This window comes from Saccopteryx bilineata, chromosome 11, assembly GCF_036850765.1.
Source record: "Saccopteryx bilineata isolate mSacBil1 chromosome 11, mSacBil1_pri_phased_curated, whole genome shotgun sequence".
Lineage (NCBI taxonomy): Eukaryota > Metazoa > Chordata > Mammalia > Chiroptera > Emballonuridae > Saccopteryx > Saccopteryx bilineata.
In genome coordinates this window covers 61,914,770-61,934,544 of record NC_089500.1, presented here as the reverse complement: position 1 = coordinate 61,934,544, position 19,775 = coordinate 61,914,770, and the positions used below count along the sequence as shown (strand labels likewise).

At 43.1% G+C, this 19,775-nt stretch overlaps 1 protein-coding gene and 1 pseudogene across 1 annotated transcript in view; both read right to left on the bottom strand.

Moving 5' to 3' along the window:
* The window catches only part of RAB7A (RAB7A, member RAS oncogene family), an 82,600-nt gene extending 63,582 nt beyond the window's left edge, over window positions 1–19,018 (bottom strand). The window contains exon 1 of the mRNA XM_066247419.1: window positions 18,792–19,018. The gene's annotated coding sequence lies outside the window, so the exon portion shown is untranslated. The remainder of the gene's footprint in view (window positions 1–18,791) is intronic.
* On the bottom strand, window positions 16,144–16,894 carry LOC136315241 (transmembrane protein 14C pseudogene; annotated as a pseudogene).
* Window positions 19,019–19,775: the final 757 nt, after the last annotated feature.

The following is a 19,775-nucleotide window of genomic DNA, read 5'->3' as shown; positions in this document are numbered from 1 at the left end:
GGTCACATAAACTGAGGTTGGTGATCACACTTATCATTTAAAAGAAATAGATTTCTTAAGATAAGATGGTGATTTATAAGTGATGCTGATGGGCAGGCTGGTTATTTCTTATTAGCATTTAAATTACCAGCCCACCAAAACAAAAATTTACACAGGAAGCATTCTTTCCTCCAACAGTTATTTCCCATGAAAGCAAGCCAGTATAACACTAGTACCATTTCCCCAGGTATTTCCAACTCTGCTTTCCAAGTCCATAACAGAATCACACTTGTTGGTCTCTTGTGCAACATAACTCATTCTGTCCAGTGAGTTTTAAGTAAAAGTGACATATCAATTCTCCTGTGAAACATTTAACTGCAGGAGCAAGACCCTCCAACACTTTTTCCCACTTTGTCAAGAGTGCCAGCAGTACTCTATATTATGGCTACTCCTTCAGTTGGAGTAAGAATGATGTAGAGCAGTGATTTTCAACCTTTGTACACCTGGGGACCAGTGAAAATAGGAGTACTCTGAATGTTTGGGTCTGTTCTCTTCTGGCTTGTAGAGTTTCTGCTGAGAAGTCCGATGATAACCTAATGGGCCTTCCTTTATATGTGAAGTTCTTTTCACTAGTGCCTTATGGTTTCTTTCTTTGTCACTTTTTTTTTGGACAGTTTTATTCCAATGTGCCTTGGAGAAGGCCTCTTTGGGTTGAGGTAACTAGGAGTCCTGTTTGCTTCTTGGATTCAAGGATCTAATTCTTTCCACAGGCTTGGTAAGTTTTCAATTATTTGTTTAAATAGGCTCTCCATTCCCTTCTCCCTCTCTTCTTCTTCTGATATAACCATTATTCTTATATCGTTCTTCCTGATGGGAGTCAGACAATTCTTGTAGAGCTCTGTCTTGTTTTTAACTTGTGAGTCTCTCTCTTCTTCCCTCTGTAGCATCTCTAGTTGCCTGTCTTCGATGTTACTGATTCTCTCCTCTATCTGGCCTGTTCTGTTAGCTTAACTAGCTACCTCATTTTTCTATTGAAATATTGAGTTGTTCATCTGTTTGATTCATTTTTAAAGTTTCAATCCCATTGGTGAAGTATTTTTGTTCATTAATTTGTTTTTTAAGCTCATAAATTGCCTGTCAGTGTTTTCTCACATCTGAGTATTTTCAAAACTTCAATTTTGAATTCTCAATCGTTTCACTGCAAGGTTTCCACGTGATTGAGATTTTTTTCCCCTGGAGATTTTTAACTTTCTTTCTGAACTACACCTCTTTCTTGTGTAGTCATGGTATTCATTTTCTTCTGCTTTGATGGCAATGCAGAGTAGTATTGTAAAATAAAACAAAAATCAACTAAAAATAATAAAATAATAAAAATGCAATAAAAATAGAAAAACTTTAAAATAATAAAGACATAAACCACAAAATATGCAATAATGAAAAAATAAAAACATCCACCAAAAAATATAAAAAATAAAAGAATAAAATTTAAAAAGAAGAAATTCTAGTTCTGACATTTTTCTGTTTTCTTCCAGCAGGTGGCATTGGATTACAAGTTCTAATTTTGTGACATTTCTGGGTTGACCTTGACTGAAATACTGCCATCATACAGGCCTACAGGCACAATGATGGGTAGTGCCTGCTGTGAGGGCTTTAGGCCTGTTATGAAGCAATGGCAATTTCCGGTCTCTAGGCATCTGCCCCACATCTCAATGGACCAGGGGACTAGACAGAGCATCTCTGTTCTTCTGGGGAAAGAGTGGTCCTGTAGAACTAGCTGTGGAAAATGTCTCTGCCACTCTTCTTATCACGCAAGGGGAGAAATGAGGATCTGGGAGGGTGGGGAATGCCACACTTCATTTTTCTCTGTCTCTGCCTATGGTGCGCTGCCGGAGAACACAGAAACACTGGCCATGAGCCCTCATTCTGCCGCTGCTTTGGGTTCAGTATCTCCCCAACTGCTTCCCAATCTCACTGCTCTATCCCACAGAACACCCAATCACTCTGGTTTCTCCCCTTTCTGGAGCCTCAGCAGACAAAAACCTAAATAGTCCAGGTTTCTCTCCTCTCTGGAGCCCACACTGAGTGCTTATCTTTTACCTCCCTTCCTATCCCCTCCCATCTTTAGTGGTTTCACTGCATGATCTTTTCAGGCAAGTCTGCAAGCCCAGCTAGGGTTCTTTCCCCACACTAAAGCTGTTCAATTTGTTGAAATTTCAAAGGGAGAGATCAAGGGTATCTCTCACACCACCATTACTCTGATGTAATCTAGCTATTGGTTTTCTAACCCCAATGGATTTCAATAGTATTTACTCTCAAACTAGGACAAATTTTGCTCCACCCACCCCCTCAAGGACTGCCTACCCTGGTACTAAATGGAGCTAGAAAGAAACAGGCCCCATGCTCTGTCCATTTAGCTGAGTCCCTTAGAGTGTCCTCCGCAAACAAGCTTGCAGGTTCAATTCCAGGTAAAGGCACATATGTGGGGCAAACAATGAATGCATAACTAGGTAGAACAACAAATGAATGCCCCCAATCAATCCAAAAAAAAAAATCACACACACAAAAAAGAAAAAGAATTAGGCTTCTACCAGAGGGGCCAAAATAGAAGAGACAGGAAATCACAAGTGTCACTCAGCAAAGATATGGAATATGTTGAACTCTCACATATTACTGGTGGGAGTATAAACTGGTAAAACTTTGGAAAACTGGCAGTAACTACCAAAGTGTAATAGATACAGTGGCCCTTCGTTGATCACAAGAGTTAGGTTCCAGAACCCCCCACGATAGGCAAAAATCCACGAAGTAGTGACCTTCTATTTATTTTGTTATTTATATATATTTTATGACTTTATAAACTCTCCCCACACTCTTATAAACCTTTCCCACACTATTATAAACACTTCATATGCTCTTAAACACTTTATAAATAATTAAATATATAAAAATACCTATATACAGCAAAATCCCACAATACAGCGAAAATTTCGTGATACAAAATTAGACATATGCAATTTTAAAATCTACAATACAAAATTAGATATATACAATTTTAAAATCCGTGATACAGTGAGACCACAAAAAGCAAACCGTGATATGGTGAGGGATGACTGTACTGTTATGGGCTGAACTGTGTCCCCCCAAATTCATATGTTTAAGTCCTAGCCCCCAATACCTCAGAATGTGACTGTATTTGGAGAAAGGTCCTTTAAAGGATACTAAGACTAAATAAGATTATGAGGGTAGGCCCTAATCAATATGTCCTTATGGCCCTGGCTGGCTGGCTCAGTGGTGGAGCATTGGCCTGGCATGTGGAAGTTTCAGGTTCAAGTCCTAGTCAGGGCACACAGGAGAAGTGACCATCTGCTTTTCCACCCCTCCCCCTTTTCTCTCTCTCTTTCTCCCTCTCTCTCTCTCTCTCTCTCTCTCTCTCTCTCCTCCCCCAACCCCCACAGCCATGGCTCAGTTTGATCAAGCTGATCCCAAGCACTAAGGATGGCTCCAGGGCCTTGCCTCAAGAGCTAATATAGCTTGGTTGCCAAGCAGTAAAACAGCAGCCCCAGATGGGCAGAGCATCACCCCGCATGCGGCCCCCTGAGGCCATTTATCTGCTCCCTCCAATGCTGCACTTCCGGAAGGGGCACCTCTTTCATTGGTGGTCAGTGAGAGGAGCACATTGACCATCTCATTAGACAAAAGCAGGCCCATAGTTCCCATTGAAATAAAGGTCAGTTTGTTGATTTAAATTTACTTGTTCTTTATTTTAAATATTGTATTTGTTCCCGTTTTGTTTTTTTAATTTAAAATAAGGTAAGTGCAGTGTGCATAGGGATTTGTTCATAGGTTTTTTTATAGTCCGGCCCTCCAATGGTCTGAGGGACAATGAACTGGCCCCCTGTGTAAAAAGTTTGGGGATCCCTGCTATAGGGAGTTTGCCAGGTGGATCCTGATTGGGGCACATATGGGAGTCTGTTTCTGCCTCCCTGCCTCTCACCTTAATAAAAAGTAAATAAATAAAAATTAAAAACTATGTCCTTGTAAGAAAAAGAAATTAGAACACAAACATGTACAAAGGAAAACCATCTTCTACTGTTGGTTTCATATGGTCTATCTGCAAGCAGGGAGACAGGTTTCTACAGAAACCAACCCTGCCGCCTGACCTGTGGTGGCGCAGTGGATAAAGCGTCGACCTGGAAATGCTGAGGTCGGCAGTTCAAAACCCTGGGTTTGCCTGGTCAAGGCACATATGGGAGTTGATGCTTCCAGCTCCTCCCCCCCTTCTCTCTCTCTGTCTCTCCCTCTCCTCTCTAAAATGAATTTTAAAAAAATTAAAAAAAAAATTGGCAGAAACCAACCCTGCCTAATCTGTGGTGGCGCAGCGGACAGAGCATTGACTGGAATGCTGAGGTCCCTGGTTCAAAACCCTGGGTTTACCCTTGTCAAAGCACACACAACAAGCAATCAATGAACAACTAAAGTGAAGCAACTATGAGTTGATACTTCTCACTCCCCAACCCCTTCCTCTCTCTTTAAAATCAATAAATAAAATCTTTTTTAAAAAGAGACCCTAAAACTCAGTCTTCCACTCCTCTGTATTTATCTAATGGAAATACTATATACACTTATACAGATTTATTTGCAACAGTGGTAAACTATATACTACCTAAATGCCTATCAGTAAGTTAATAAATACATTATAGCAGTGTTTTTCAACCACTGGTCTGTTGGCTAGTGCCAGTCCACTAAAGAATTAACCACCAATGAAGATTACAGACTCAATGATCTCTGTTGAATGGATTCACTAATACTCAGAATAACTGCCACTTATCAGCCAGCCTGTATCATCGATGAAAATAATACTAAAGCTGTCTTAGATAGTTTTGAAACTTGTAGGCTTATTTGAACCTTCTGCACCATGCAGAGCATCTACAAATCAAGTGCAATAGACAGAAAGCCTTAGGACACTGGCTTGTGGAGGCACAGTGGACAGAGTGATGACCTGGAATGCGGAAGTCACCAGTTTGAATCCCTGGGCTTGCCCAGTCAAGGCACATCTGACAAGCAAGCAATGAACAGCTGGAGTAAAGCAACTACTACCTCATTCCCCCACCTCCCGTAAAAATAAAAAAAGCCTTTGGACAAACTTATGTATATAGTATTCAATGTATTGTACATGTGAAGTTCAGAAATCAAGCACTAGCATGTACTGTGTTACACTATTGTGCGTGCAAATAAAGATAAAACTTTATTCATTGCATATTTCCATTTCCAGCCAGCAGAGGTAGTGTATGCCAGTGGTTCTCAATCTTTCTAATGCCGTGACCCCACAATACAGTTCCTCATGTCGCAGTGACCCCAAACCAAAAAATAATTTTGGTGGCTACTTCATAACTGTAATTTTGCTAGTTATAATTCGGAATGTAAATACCTGATATGCATTATGTATTTTCCGGTGGCTTTAGGCAACCCGCTGGGGTCGCGACCCACAGGTTGAGAACCGCTGGTGTAGGCTCTAATTCCCACTGTGGGGAAAACGGCTGCGTTAGGCTTGCTTACAGGTTTACCGGCTGTAAACTCTTGGTGCAATTAGTACAGGAGTATGTGACAACACTATTGTAAGGGTCCGCTTTCCCTCAGGGGGCAATGAGAGGAGATAATGCCTGCCACTGAGAGGTGCGCTGGTTTCCTGATCCCTTGCCCTCCACTGTGAAAAGTAGGTTTTCCATCCCCTCCGTATTTTTTCCTTTTCTTTCCTCTTTTGGCTTGCCTGTCTTTGTGAACCTCCAATAAATTGGAATGGCCCACCGCCCCCCGGCCCTACAGTTTCTTTACTGTCTGCCCAAATTCAATGTGCATCTGCATGGCCACTGGCCTCACGCGCCCTCTTTCTTTTTTTCACACTTGCACAAATAATGTTCAAACTTATTATATAGTGTTCAATGTATCATGCGTATGGCATTCAGAAACCAAGGAACCCCTTGCACCACAGTGCATTATTATATGCAGTATGATCAAACTCTGAGTTGTTGCTTTGTTTCCATTTTGGCCTCCCTCTCTCAGTAGTACATTTTTTTCACGCTTGCACAAGTAGTCATGCATGTACTAGTTTGGTCAGAACATGTCCATATTGTTTGCAAATTACTATGTTTTAGTGTCATTGTGCTGTTAATTTTAAACAACAAAACATTTAAACCTTCAAAATCAAAAACAATAGTCAAAATTAAAGCAGAATGACACTGAAAGTAAAGGAAGTACTAGTGCTTCAAGTTTAAAAGAAAACAGTGAAAAAGGAATGTGCTGAAGGTGAAACAGAAACCGAGAAAAGGAAATTGTTAGGCAGCATGATTAGAAGTATTTAAAAGTTGGTGTCACTGTAGCTTCTGATAGTCATAATTCTCACCATGGTCCTTGTGTGTAGTATGTTCTGAAACTCTGTCAAATAATGCCCTGAAACCTTCCAACCTTATTTGTCATTTCCATTCCAAACAGTGATCTTTCTTCCCCCTTTCTTTTCCAAGTGAGAGGAGGGGAGATATAAAGACAGATTCCCACATGTGCCCGGTTGGAATCCACCTGGCAACCCCTATCTGGGGCCCATGCTCTGCCCATTTCTGCCATGCTTGTAAGTAAGCTATTTTTAGCACCTAAGGTGGAGACTCAAAGGAGCCATCCTCAGTGCAGTGACTGATGCCTGCAGGGGAGGGGGGGGAAATAAAAATAGAGAAGGGGGATGGTCGCTTCTCCTGTGTGCCCGGACCAACAATGCAACCCAGGACTTCCACATGCCTGGTCTATACTCTACCACTGAGCCAACTGGCCAGGGCCCCCAGTGTAATGATCTTAATGAGAAGCCACTGGCTTTTTTGAAAGATTACAACCAAATGAAAAGTTAGAAAATTCAAATGAAAATGATGGCTAAGGACAAATCACTGCTTCAATTGTCTTATTTAGCTGCCCTGTGAATATCAAAAACAAAAAGACCTGTTCACTGCCGGTCAAGAATTAGTAAAGCCTTGCATCTTAGGTATCACTTGGGAAATTTTGGGCCCTCAAGCCACTCAAAAACTTGAGGCTATACTACTTTCTAAGAATTGTTCATATGGCCAACAATACTGAAGAACAAATTGTAGAGGGGATAAAGAAATCAAAATGTTTTGCCATTCAACTTGATGAACCAAGTGACATGAGTAACCATGTATTCTACTTTGCTTCATGAGGTATACTGACAAGACTTTAGGGAAGAGCCTGACCAGGCAGTGATGCAGTGGTGCAGTGGATTGAGTGTCGGACTGGGACACAGAGGACTCAGGTTCGAAACTATGAGGTTGCTGGCTTGAATGCAGGCTCACCAGCTTGAGCATGGGGTCGCTGGCTTGAGTCCAAATGTTGCTGGTTTGAAGCTCAAGGTCACTGGCTTGAGCAAGGGGTCACTCGCTCTGCTGGAGCCCCCTCAGTCAAGGCACATGAGAAGCAAGCAATGAACAACCAAGGTGCTGCAACAAAGAACTGATGCTTCTCATCTCTCTCCCTTCCTGTCTGTCACAAAAAATAAAAAATAAAATAAATAAGATGGATGCACTGAAAAAGAAACTTGTTCTTTGGAAAAGTTGTATACAGGAAGAAGATGTAGAAATGTTTCCACTTTTCCAAGATTTTCTGATTGCTGCAGACATCAATTGGAAATTCATATTTAATATAATAAGTCAACTTTTAAAAGTGTTATCGGCCCTGGCCAGTTGGCTCACTGGCAGAGCATCGGCCCGGCATGTGGATGACCTGGGTTCAATTCCCGGTCAGGACACACAGGAGAAGCGACCATCTGCTTCTCCATCCTTCCCCTTCACCCTTCTCTCTCTCTTCTCCTCTCCTGTAGCCATGGCTCGATTGGTTCAAGCGCATCAGCCTGGGTACTGAGGATGGTTCCATGGAGCCTCCGCTTCAGGTGATATTAAAAATAAAAAAATTTAAAAAGCTCGGTTGCAAGCATAGCCCCAGATGGGCAGAGTATCGGCCCCAGACAGGCTTGCCTGGTGGATCCTGGTTGGGGTCTCTATATTCCCTCAGCTCAGTTGGGGGAAAAAAGAAAAACACATTTAAGAGTGTTAGTTCAAAACTTTGACCATTATTACCATGAGAATGAGGATCCCCATAGAGGTAACCTCTGGATCAATAACCCATACATGGAAGGTATAGACTCTTGCTTCCTTAATCATTGTGAAAAGAAAAACAGGTAGATTTGTCTTTTGATGTCACTCTGGTGTCCAAACAAAAAACAATCATTGTCACAATTCTGGATATCACTGAAGAATATCCATCTCTTAGTTGCAAAGTGTAATTTTTTGTGTGTGTATTTTTCTGAAGTGAGAAGCAGGGAGGCAGAGAGACAGACTCCCGTATATACCCAACCCACCCAGCAAGCCCAATAGGGGGCAATGCTCTGCCCATCTGGGGCATTGCTCCACTGCAATTGGAGCCATTCTAGCATCTGAGGTAGAGACCATGGAGCCATGCTCAGCACCCAGGCCAACTTTGCTCCAATGGAGCCTTGGCTGCGGGAGGGGAAGAGAAAGATAGAGAGAAAGGAGAGGGGGGAAGGGTGGAGAAGAAAATGGGAGCTTCTCCTTGTGCCCTGGCCAGGAATCGAACCTGGGACTTCCACATGCCAGGCCAACACTCTACCGCTGAACTAGCCCGCCAGGGCTATACAAAGTGTAAATTTTTAATAGTATTTACTACTACCTACTCGCATGAGAAGACATTTTGGCCCCATCATTAATAAAAACCAACCAGAGAAACCAAATAGATGTCAATGCAGCACTTCAACTCTCAGAAACAGAACTGAAGCCTGTGTTATCAAGTATTCTTGCAAATCTTGCAACAGCAAATTTCGTACTAGGTTTACTTGAATTAAATACTGCTCTGTAGAAATTCTAGTTGTATTCTATTAAAAACATAATCTTTATTCATCTGGTTATTTTAGAGAATTTTTATTTTATAGTATTATAATTAAAAGATAATGCACAAAATACTAATGATTTTTATTTTTGCCCTAGCAGTTCCCAAAATAATTCTTTTTTTTTTTTTTTCCTGAAGCTGGAAACGGGGAGAGACAGACAGATTCCCGCACACGCCCGACCGGGATCCACCCAGCATGCCCACCAGGGGCGACGCTCTGCCCACCAGGGGGCGATGCTCTGCCCCTCCGGGGGGTCGCTCTGCCGCGACCAGAGCCACTCTAGCGCCTGGGGCAGAGGCCAAGGAGCCATCCCCAGCGCCCAGGCTATCTTTGCTCCAATGGAGCCTTGGCTGCGTGAGGGGAAGAGAGAGACAGAGAGGAGGGGGGGGTGGAGAAGCAAATGGGCGCTTCTTCTATGTGCCCTGGCCGGGAATCGAACCCGGGTCCCCCGCACGCCAGGCTGATGCTCTACCGCTGAGCCAACCGGTCAGGGCCAATAATTCTTATTTTTACCGGTCCCCAAGCCGGTAAAAGGTTGAAAACCACTGTGTTATATAGTATATCCCATAATGGAATACTACTGAACAATGAAAATGGAGTTATAGCTACACTCAACACAAAATCTCATAAACAATATTAAGTCACAGAAACCAAATGCAGAAGAGTACATAGTGTATCATCCCATTTATACAAGGTCCATATCAGGCAAAATTAATAATGTTAAAAATCAGCAAATTCCTGGCCCTGGTTGGTTGGCTTAGTGGTAGAGCGTCAACCTGGCATGTTTAAGTCCTGGGTTTGATTCCGGATCAGAGCACACAGGAGAAGCGACCATTTGCTTCTCCATCTCTCCTCCTCTCCTTCTCTCCCTCTCTTTTCCTCTCCCTCAGCCATGGCTCAAGCAGTTTGAGCGAGTTGGCCCTGGGTGCTGAGGATGGCTCCTTGGCCTCCACCTCAGGCTGAAATGGTATTGCCCCCTAGTGGGCTTGCCAGGTGGACCCCAGCCAGGGCACATGCAGAAGTGTCATTGCCTCTCTGCCTCTCAAATAATAACAATAAATATCAGCAGACTCATTACCCTGGGAAGAGGGCATGATAACGACTTGAAGGAAGCACAAGGGGGCTTCTAATTTTATGGAAATTTTTCCTGTTCATTTATTTGTGCACTTTTTGTATGTATGTTCTACTTCGAAGTTTACTTACCTGACCTGTGATGGAGCAGTGGATAAAAGTGTCGACCTGGAATGCTGAGGTCGTCAATTCAAAACCCCAGGTTTGCCTGGTCAAGGCACAGATGAGAAGCAACTACCACGAGCTGATGCTTCCCACTCCTAACCCCTCCCTTTCTCTCTTTCTCCTCTCTAAAATCAATAAAGAAAATCTTTTGAAAAAAAAGTTTACTAAGCTACAGAAATGACAAATTACTTAAAAATAAAGAGCAACATTCCACTTAACCAGTGTCACCATGGCAAATAAACCTTATTCTAAAACTGGATGTATCAGGTTCTTTACCTACTGCCATTAAATGTTTGAAAAACATAACTAGCAAAAAAAAATAGTCTCATGATCTCCAAGAGATAACCCACTGTTCATCACTGAGTGTTTATTAAGACTTAATTTATTCACTTGGGGGGGGGGCAGGAAGCATCAACTCCCATATGTGCCTTGACCAGACAAGCCAAGGATTTTGAGCCGGCGTCCTCAGTAATCCAGGTCGATGCTTTATCTACTGCGCCACCACAGGTCAGGCCCTGTTTATGAATAAAGTTCCACAAGTCCAAGGATCCAAGAGTGTCCGTCCCCTTCCCAGTTAAATTCTCACACCATATATTTTATTCAATGTCATTAAAGGAAGGTATTGCCTGACCAGGCTGTGGCACAGTGGATAGAGCGTCGGACTGGGATGCGGAGGACCCGGGTTTGAGACCCCGAGGTCGCCAGCTTGAGTACAGGCTCATCTGGATCGAGCAAGGTCTCACTTGGTCTGCTGTAGCCCCCCGGTCAAGGCACATATAAGAAAGCAATCAATGAACAACTAAGGTGCCACAAGGAAGAATTGATGCTTCTCATCTTTCTCCATTCCTGTCTGTCTGTCCCTAACTGTCTCTTTCTGACTCTCTCTGTCTCTGTCACAATAAAAATAAAAGGAAAAAAAAGAGCTTTAAAAAAAAAAAAAGGAAGGTATTAAGGTAAATAACCAGTTAACACCTTAGTCTTTTTCTAGGTAGTGAATCTGTTTTTTTTACTTCTGTATCTTCCTAGCTTTTTCTCCCCTAAGAACTGACAGACTTAATTTTCAACAAAAGAGAAATGTCATTTAAATAAAAGTAGTAGGAGAAAGACACATTTTTTTTTATAACCAGTCAAATCCTAAGGCCTTTAGGGCAATCATGAATAATCAAAAAGACAGGATGGTGATTCAGAAAGAACACTGAACTATGTTTCAACAGAACTAGTGCTGGGCTTCTAGAAATACAGAAATGGCTACCCTCTAAGTCTACACAGTTGCTGTGTGCATTAAATAAAACCCTATGTAAATTATTAAGCACTACACAAATATTAAAAGCATTTAAAGATCAATATTGTGTAGGGAGATTTCTACAAAACAGTAATGATCTTTTTTAAAAAATGTACTTACTGATTTCAGAGAGAGAGAAAAAGAAATCAGTTTTGTTATTACACCTATCTAAGCATCCACTGGTGGACTCCTGCATGCATCCTAACTGGCGATCGAACTCACAGCCCTGGCGCTTCAGGAGGACACTCCACCTCATCAGGGCAAAACACTAATTTAACAACCATCACTGAATGGCACAGGTCAGAGGACTTAAGAGTAGCTCTACATCTGCGGGCTGACCCAGATGACCCAGAATCCTCAGGTCTGTCAGTGCACCAAGAATTATTGGCAGACTGACTAAATACCACATATATCATAATAAGAACATTTTTCATAAAATCTATGTTGTCATGATCGGGTTTTTTAAAGGTTAACACATGGCTTTGCCATGTATTCTCAAATAAAACTAAAAGGTTTGTCAAATGGAAATAAAACTTTTAAATTAAAATTGCATACAAAGACTGGAGACCAATGATGAAAATCTTTACTTACAATGTACCGTATTTTTCGCTCCATAAGACGCACCTAGACCCTGGCCGGCTAGCTCAGCAGTAGTGCATCAGCCTGGCGTGTGGAAGTCCTGGATTTGATTCCTGGCCAGGGCACACAGGAGAAGCACCCATTTGCTTCTCCACCCTTCCCCCTCTCCTTTCTCTCTCTCTCTCTCTTCCCCTCCCGCAGCCACAGCTCCATTGGAGCAAAGTTGGCCCGGGAGCTGAGGATGGCTCCATGGCCTCTGCCTCAGGCATTAGAATCGTTCAGGTTGCAGGAGAGCAACGCCCCAGATGGGCAGAGCATCGCCCCCTGGTGGGCATGCCGGGTGGATCCCAGTCAGGTGCATGCGGGAGTCACCTGACCATAAGACACACCTAGGGTTTTAAGGAGGAAAATAAGAAAAAAATATTCTGACCCAAATGGTATTAAAATATTTAATAAAATACTGTATTTTACGCTCCATAAGATGCATGGGCATTTTCCCTTCCACTTGGTGGGGGGGCAGGGGGGTGTCTTATGGAGCGAAAAATATGGTAATATTTTAAATTTAGAAAAAAATTTCAATTACTATTTACATTCGATACTATTCTGCATTACTTTCAGACATACTACAGTGTAATTTAAAGGATTCCTGAAACAAGCTGGATAACTCCAGGAAAACCAGTAGTATGAAGCAAGCCATCTTTATTTGAAAGTGTAAGGGAGAACAGAGAAGCTCCTTCACTGTATCTGGCAACAGTCACACAAGTGCATGAGAGCCATGCAATGTTACAGAAATCCTAACACTGCCCAGGTGTGGAGGCCTCCTTTAATATGCTTCCTCCGATTTTCTCTGTACTTACAGAAAGCAGTACTAGGCAACTAGGAAATGGACAACAGAATCAGTCAAACTGATCTCCAAAGCAGTGATGACATCACCAAAACAGAGTCAGCAAGGCTTGAGGTCTCCTGCATTAAGTACTGCATCTTCAGGCAAATGAACAAGGTCAATATTGTATGTCACCACTGGAACCAATAAACAAGCTCTCTTCCTTCCCCAAAGAGACATTTTGCAAGTAGCTATTCTTAACTTTGATTTTGAAATCACAGTCTAGAGTATGAAAACTGAAACTAATCAGAAACAGTGCTTAAAAAGCCTGTTCAGATTTCACAAGCCACATCACTTTTAACATAATCACCATTAAGAAGTTTTAAAACATAAATGCAAACTATTTTTATGTGTTTAACACATATGTGGGAAAGAAAAATATAGACGATGTGAGAGTAAATAACTGAAGATATATAGACATATTGCAGAATGCTGCTGCAGAAAACTGCAGAAAAGCATAGAGATCTATAAGATGGCATTAATAGATAAGTGTTTGATAACACACAGGAATGGATGCCTGAGAATACAATGGCAATGTTACATGAGAAATAAGAGTCAGCAGAAAATCAGTAGCTGCAAAATGGCGTGAAAGGGAACAGTTAATTTTTAGAGCTTCAGTCACCTTCAGAGAATGGCATCAGTACCAAGGGGAACTACTCTTCAGTCTTCCTCAGGAGGACTTCTCTCTCTCCTTACTTCCCTGGAAGACCTTGCCTAAAACCTCTAGTCCAGTATCTGATCAAATCTTTCTTAAACATATATGTTAAATTATACATGAGAATATTAGGCAATTTATCACAAGAATATTGGCAAATATGTCAAATTGTCAAATCTCAGAAAGAAGTAGTACATAAGAAAATTGTCACATATGTGTGTTCTGGGTTTGCTACATCTTTGCACAGAAAGGCTAATGTAAAAATAAAGGCAAAACTGTTATTAGTACTGATCCTTTGGAGATTAATTCAAAGCTAGTTAAATAACCAAAAACCTTTTTGTATATGTGTGACAGAGACAGAGAGAGAGAGAGACAGAGAGGGACAGAGAGCCAGGAAGGGAAAGACATCAGAAGCATCAGTTCTTTGTTGCAGCTCCTTAGTTGTTCAGTGATTGCTTTCTCATATGTGCCTTGACTGGGGGTGGGGGTGCCTACAACAGAGCGAGTGATCCCTTGCTCAAGCCAGCAATTTTGGGCTCATGGCAGCAACTTTGGGCTTCAAGCCAACAACCTTTTAGGCTCAAGCCAGTGACCATGGGGTCGTGTCTATTACCCCACACTCAAGCCAGCGACCCCACAACTCAGGCCGATGAGCCCGCGCTTAAGCCGAGGACCTGGGTCCTCTGCGTCCCAGTCCAACACTCTACACCACGCCGCTGCCTGGTCAGGTCCAAAAACCTTTTTGCTTCACTTGGCTGTGGGCTCAGGAATTGAATTCAAAGACATACTTTAATATAAAGCAATTTTCTTTGATTACAGGATTTGGCACAAAAATAAAATAAAAATATTGCCCCAAGTGGTTACTAACAATTAGCTGGAGTGATACACTAAAAAAAACAAAGAAACAAAGAAAAACTTTTGAGTGCCTTCTCCTCCATTCCACCCTTCTGTTTGTTTCCTCATGTATTTCACCATAAATGCAAACTCAGGTCCCCTTTTAAAGAAGAGGGAGCCAGAACAGTTGTGGGAGATGGGTGGCATAGGTTTTCTCTAGCATGACACTGGTACTGTGACTGATATGCACTACATTAAACTCTGTCTACTGAGGGGACAAAATCCAGAATGCCAAATGTGCCTTTTTCAAAGAGCACTGTAACAGCTAGCATTTGCAGCTTTAAATGGCAGGACATGAACTCCCTCCTGTCTCAACAAGAAAATGCCACTAGAGCAAAAGGAGAAACAGGTTGATTGCTGAAGTTTACTCTTGGGAAGACAGGATCAATTAAAAACTGCAATATTCTCTTCCATACTCTCCTCAAGAGCAAACCACACAAACATTGTTAAAATGAACAAAGCCTTCAAGTTAGCCAGAACACTAGACTAGATTACTATGGGTTCACTTGCAGAGATGAGAAACAACTCCTCTTCCTAAAAGTCTCACGTGCTACTGCCAAGTCATTCGCCAAGAGAATGCCTGGCCATGATCACTCACATTATTAAATTCCTTGAGGACAGGAAAAATGCCTGTCTACCTGAGTCAATATCCAGCAATGCCTGATACATAGTAGATACTCAAAACATTTAATGAATGAATGAAAAGGTGTTTATCATTACTGTCCTTTAAACTTCCATATTACTTAAGGCTATCATACTTATTACTCACTTAAATATATTAGGTTAAGTAGCAAAGTTTAAAAAAAGGAGAAATTAGAGCCCTAGCCAGTTGTCTCAGTAGTAGAACGTCAGCCTGGATTTTGGATGTCTGGGGTTCAATTCCTAGTCAGGGCACACAGGAGAGGCAACCATCTGTTTCTCCACTCCTCCCCCTCCTCTCTCTCTCATTCTCTACCTCCTGCAACTATGGCTCAATTGGTCCGAGGGAGTGAGGATGGCTTCACGGCCTCCACCTCAGGTGCTAAAAATAGCTCAGTTGCCCTTGGAGCAAGGAGCAACAAGATGTCCCCTGATGGGCAGAGCAGCACCTCATAGGGGGGCTTGCCAGGTGGATCCCAGCCAAGGTGCATGCAGGAGTCTGTCTCTCTGCCTCCCCACTTCTCATTTAATAAGAAATTACAATACAACAGAGTTGTGAGTATATGCTTTAGCTTGTTCAGTATATTCAGAAGTACTCACAACTCAATTTCCAGTTCATAGACTCAAATCTGAACAAACTCTCCCAAGTCTGAAGAGATACACTGATAGAAGATTATTATTCCATGGATGAGAAGTCCTACAGCTAAAAAACTGCCTACATCACAAGGAAGAGCCTATTCTTTTGGAACCCAAAGAGAAGATACAGTATTTTCTTGTTTGTTTGTTTTTTTATTTTTTATTTTTACTTATTGATTTTAGTGAGAGAGGAAGGCAAGGAGAAAGAGAGACAGGAATATCGATCTGTTCCTGTATGTGTCCTGACTGGGAATCAAACCGGCAACCCATGCGCTTTTTTTTTATTTATAGTAAACTTTATTTTCATTGATAATTCACTTAACATAATTCAAAATAGGTCTATGCTCTAAGATGAGCAAAAGAATAGATATCCTAAATCTAAGAGATTTTTTTCACACTGTTCCTCTAAAATAGGGTGTGGGGTTTCAGGGTCCCCAATACAGATACTAACATTTTACCCCTTGAGACTTTATGTAAAGACACAGAAAGAAGAAACAACATTGATATATAGGAATCTAGTTATATGAGGGTATTATAAAAAGCTCTTATAGTCTACCCACCTCTTATAGTGTTGTAATAACAACTGATACTTTTCTCTGCAAACTTTAGTATCTTTCTTTTTTAAGTAAAATGTCAGTATAACGTGTGAAAATGCTGCATTTATTTCTCTTAATATTCTAAAAATTGTAGAAGTTTTAAAATTCTTCATGAATCCAAGCTTGGTCATGACTATGACTGATGGGGTCTGTTGAACACACTAATTCCAACTTTGGCGACCATCAGCAAACTGGCACCTGCAATTAAGCCCGCAGGCATAAATTTTCCAGAGTGGTAGAATCTCATTCCCATAATGCCAGCCAGGGTTCCAGATGTAACTAAGAAAACCCAAATGTTCTTCAGGTCCTGAGACAGCTGATAAGCACCCAGGCCTGCAAAACCACCAAAGAGGAGCCCAGCAACCAGGGATGGGACACTACCTGCTTTTGCATAGCCAATGATCCCACCAGAGGCAACCAGTGCTGCATAGCCAAAGCCAATCCAATGTAAAGGCACTAGTGGGCCGGAGTCCTTCTGCATTGATCTTTCTCACTCTGTCCAGACAGTACCTACACCAGGTGGGTGCCTGCAGAGGAGGGGCCGAACCAATTTCCCAGAGATCCGCCAAGATACAGTATTTTTAACAGGAAAGAACTAATTGGCTGGACACTATGTAACGTTCTAAGACAGGATGAAGCCTTGGCCAGTGAGCTTCTTTGGTTGGAGCATCATCCCAACATCAAAGGTTGGGGGTTCAATCCCTGGTCAGGGCATATACAAGAAACAAGCAATGAATGCATATATTAAAAGTGGAACAAATTGATGTTTCGTTTTCTCTCTCTTCCTCTCTCTAAATATCAGTAATTTTAAAACGTTAAAAAAAGATTGAGCCTGACCAGGCAGTGGCGCAGTGAATAGAGCATTGGACTGGGATGCAGAGGACCCAGGTTAGAGACCCCGAGGTCACTCCGCCAGCTTGAACGTGGGCTCATCTGGTTTGAGCAAAAGCCCACCAGTTTGAATCCAAGGTCGCTGGCTCCAGCAAGGGGTTACTTGGTCTGCTGAAGGCCCACGGTCAAGGCACATATGAGAAAGCAATCAATGAACAACTAAGGTGTTGCAACGCGCAACGAAAAACTAATAATTGATGCTTCTCATCTCTCTCCGTTCCTGTCTGTCTGTCCCTGACTATTCCTCTCCTGACTATTCCTCTCCCTGACTCACTCTCTGTCTCTGTAAAAATAAATAAATAAATAAATAAAATTAAAAAAAAAAAAAAGATTGACATGGCAAGAGTGCCAAGGCCTACCTCATTTGACAAAAGATTTAGGTAACAAAAATCTTCAAACCTCAATTAAGTACTCTGCTAGAATTCTAGAGCTCCTAATTTACTGGCATTACACTACAAGAAGATGTTTTAAAAGGCTACCAAAAACGGAGTATCTTATGGCTTTAAGGTAGAAGCAATGTTACCTACCAAAGGAGGCTTTCAAATGACATCACTATAATAGAAAAGAGGCGGAGAGAGGGAAAGAGGCAGATACCGGGTGGCCTGAGATAAATCACAAGCTTCAGGAGCATCTGAAAGCGCTACAATCCACAGACTGAGTACAGTGCTGGAGTACCTGGTCTGATTGCTCCCTAAACTTATTAGCTGTGTGACTTCAACCTCTCCGTTCTCTGATTTCCCTATCCACAAACGGGCACAATAATGGTACTTCATAACGCTTGTTCGGAGAATTAAATATAATTTGTGCAAAGGTCTGGCCACGCTGCCCAGCATACTGCAAGTGCTCAAACGTTTGCTATTACTCTCTCAGTTTTCCCACTATTAGGAACCACTATGCAGTAAGAGGCCCCCGACGCGGTTGGAATTCAAACAGAGCTCTACAGCCAACCACCAGTAAGTTTGGAAACGTCTTTCAGAATTTCCCATAACATGTTTATGATAAAAAGTTCCTTGCCTCCCAGAGCCAGAGGCGTGTCACATGCATACAAGTGTTTGAGGAGAGCTCAGTGCATGTGACCTGACGCACCGCCTAGATTCAGTTGCCATTCGGGAACATCTCGCACTACAAGGGTCAGGCTGTTCAACTGAAGAGACAGATGGGAACGCGGCTCAGACCGATGCCCGCACGGACGGTGACGCCCGGGTCGCGTCCCTCCACAGGGTAACTGAGGACCAGCTCCGACAAACCCCGGCTCGCCGCTCCAAACAACGCCACCGGCTAGCGTGTCCCGCCGCGACGCCGGGCTCCCAGTGCCCAGCAGCCACCCAAGTCAGAAAACCTTCCCGGCTCTCCGGTCCCTGATCACCTGCCCGGGAGAGGTCAGAACCAGCGACCTCTGACCTATCCCGGGCCTGTACCTGGGCCCTGAGCGACGCGGCCTTTTCCCGCGAGGGCCTGGCTGGACCCAGAGCCTGCCCAAAGAAAAGGATGACGCGAAGCCTTGGCGACCAAGAGGCTGAAGAGGGGGATGGGGCCAGGCAGCCGGCCGGGCTAGGCCCGCTGCTTACCTCGGCCGTTTGGCTGGGGGCTCCGGGCCGGGCGTGTCACGAGGGCTCCCGCCGAGGAGAAGGGAGGGAGGACAGAGACAGAGAAGTCCAAGTTCCGATTCCGGCGACCTCTTCGGCGCTCTCCAAGGCTCCAGCACCAATGCAGCCACCGCCTCGGGCTTTATGGGCCAAGACTCCGGCTCCGCTCCCACTTCCGCCACCGCCGCACCCCGAGCGGAAGTGCCTGTCACGAGGAGCTTACGTCATGGGTGTGGGGGAGGAGCCCCGCCTCAACCCTGCGTCACGTTCTGGCAAACTCAGGCCTGGGCCTGAGTCACGTGGGACAAACATGTCTGCCCCCGCAGGCTATCGCCATCTTTGAAGCTTCTGTAGGGGGAAGGACGGCGCCATGTTCTGCCCAGAACCCGATGTTTCAGCCATCCTCTTGTTCCCCACAATAATGAATATGGGGGGTGAGGGTGGGTGATGTGTGGACTTTGCACCAGTGTTTCTCTCCTGAAGGCACTGCTCAGTCAACCAAGTTGTGCTGTGTTCCCTGAGCTATTCAGGATCAACAAAGTTTGCTCTAGGAATGGGGAGAAATCTCCAGTACTGGGAGACACCACAGTGGTTATTTCACAAATTCACCGCTGGATGAGGAAGGGCATCCGTATTTACTGAGCATCTACTGTACACTTGTACTAGACCTTTGAATAGTCTCCATTTGTCCTTACTTTAACCACTTAAGGAAAGATTATTTTCACCGTTTTGCAAACAGGAAACTGAAAGCTAACACAGGCCACTTGACCTAACTCACACAGTACGTGGCCGTAAGGGGATTTATGATGCCAGTGTGTATGATTCCAGGAAACTGGAAATGACTGCATCAATGGTAGTAGGGTGATAGGGAAACAGAGGTGAATTAGACATTAGAAGAACAATTTGGCAGAAGAGTGTGGACTTATAAAAACATTCATTTCAGATCTGTGGTGGCACAGTAGATAT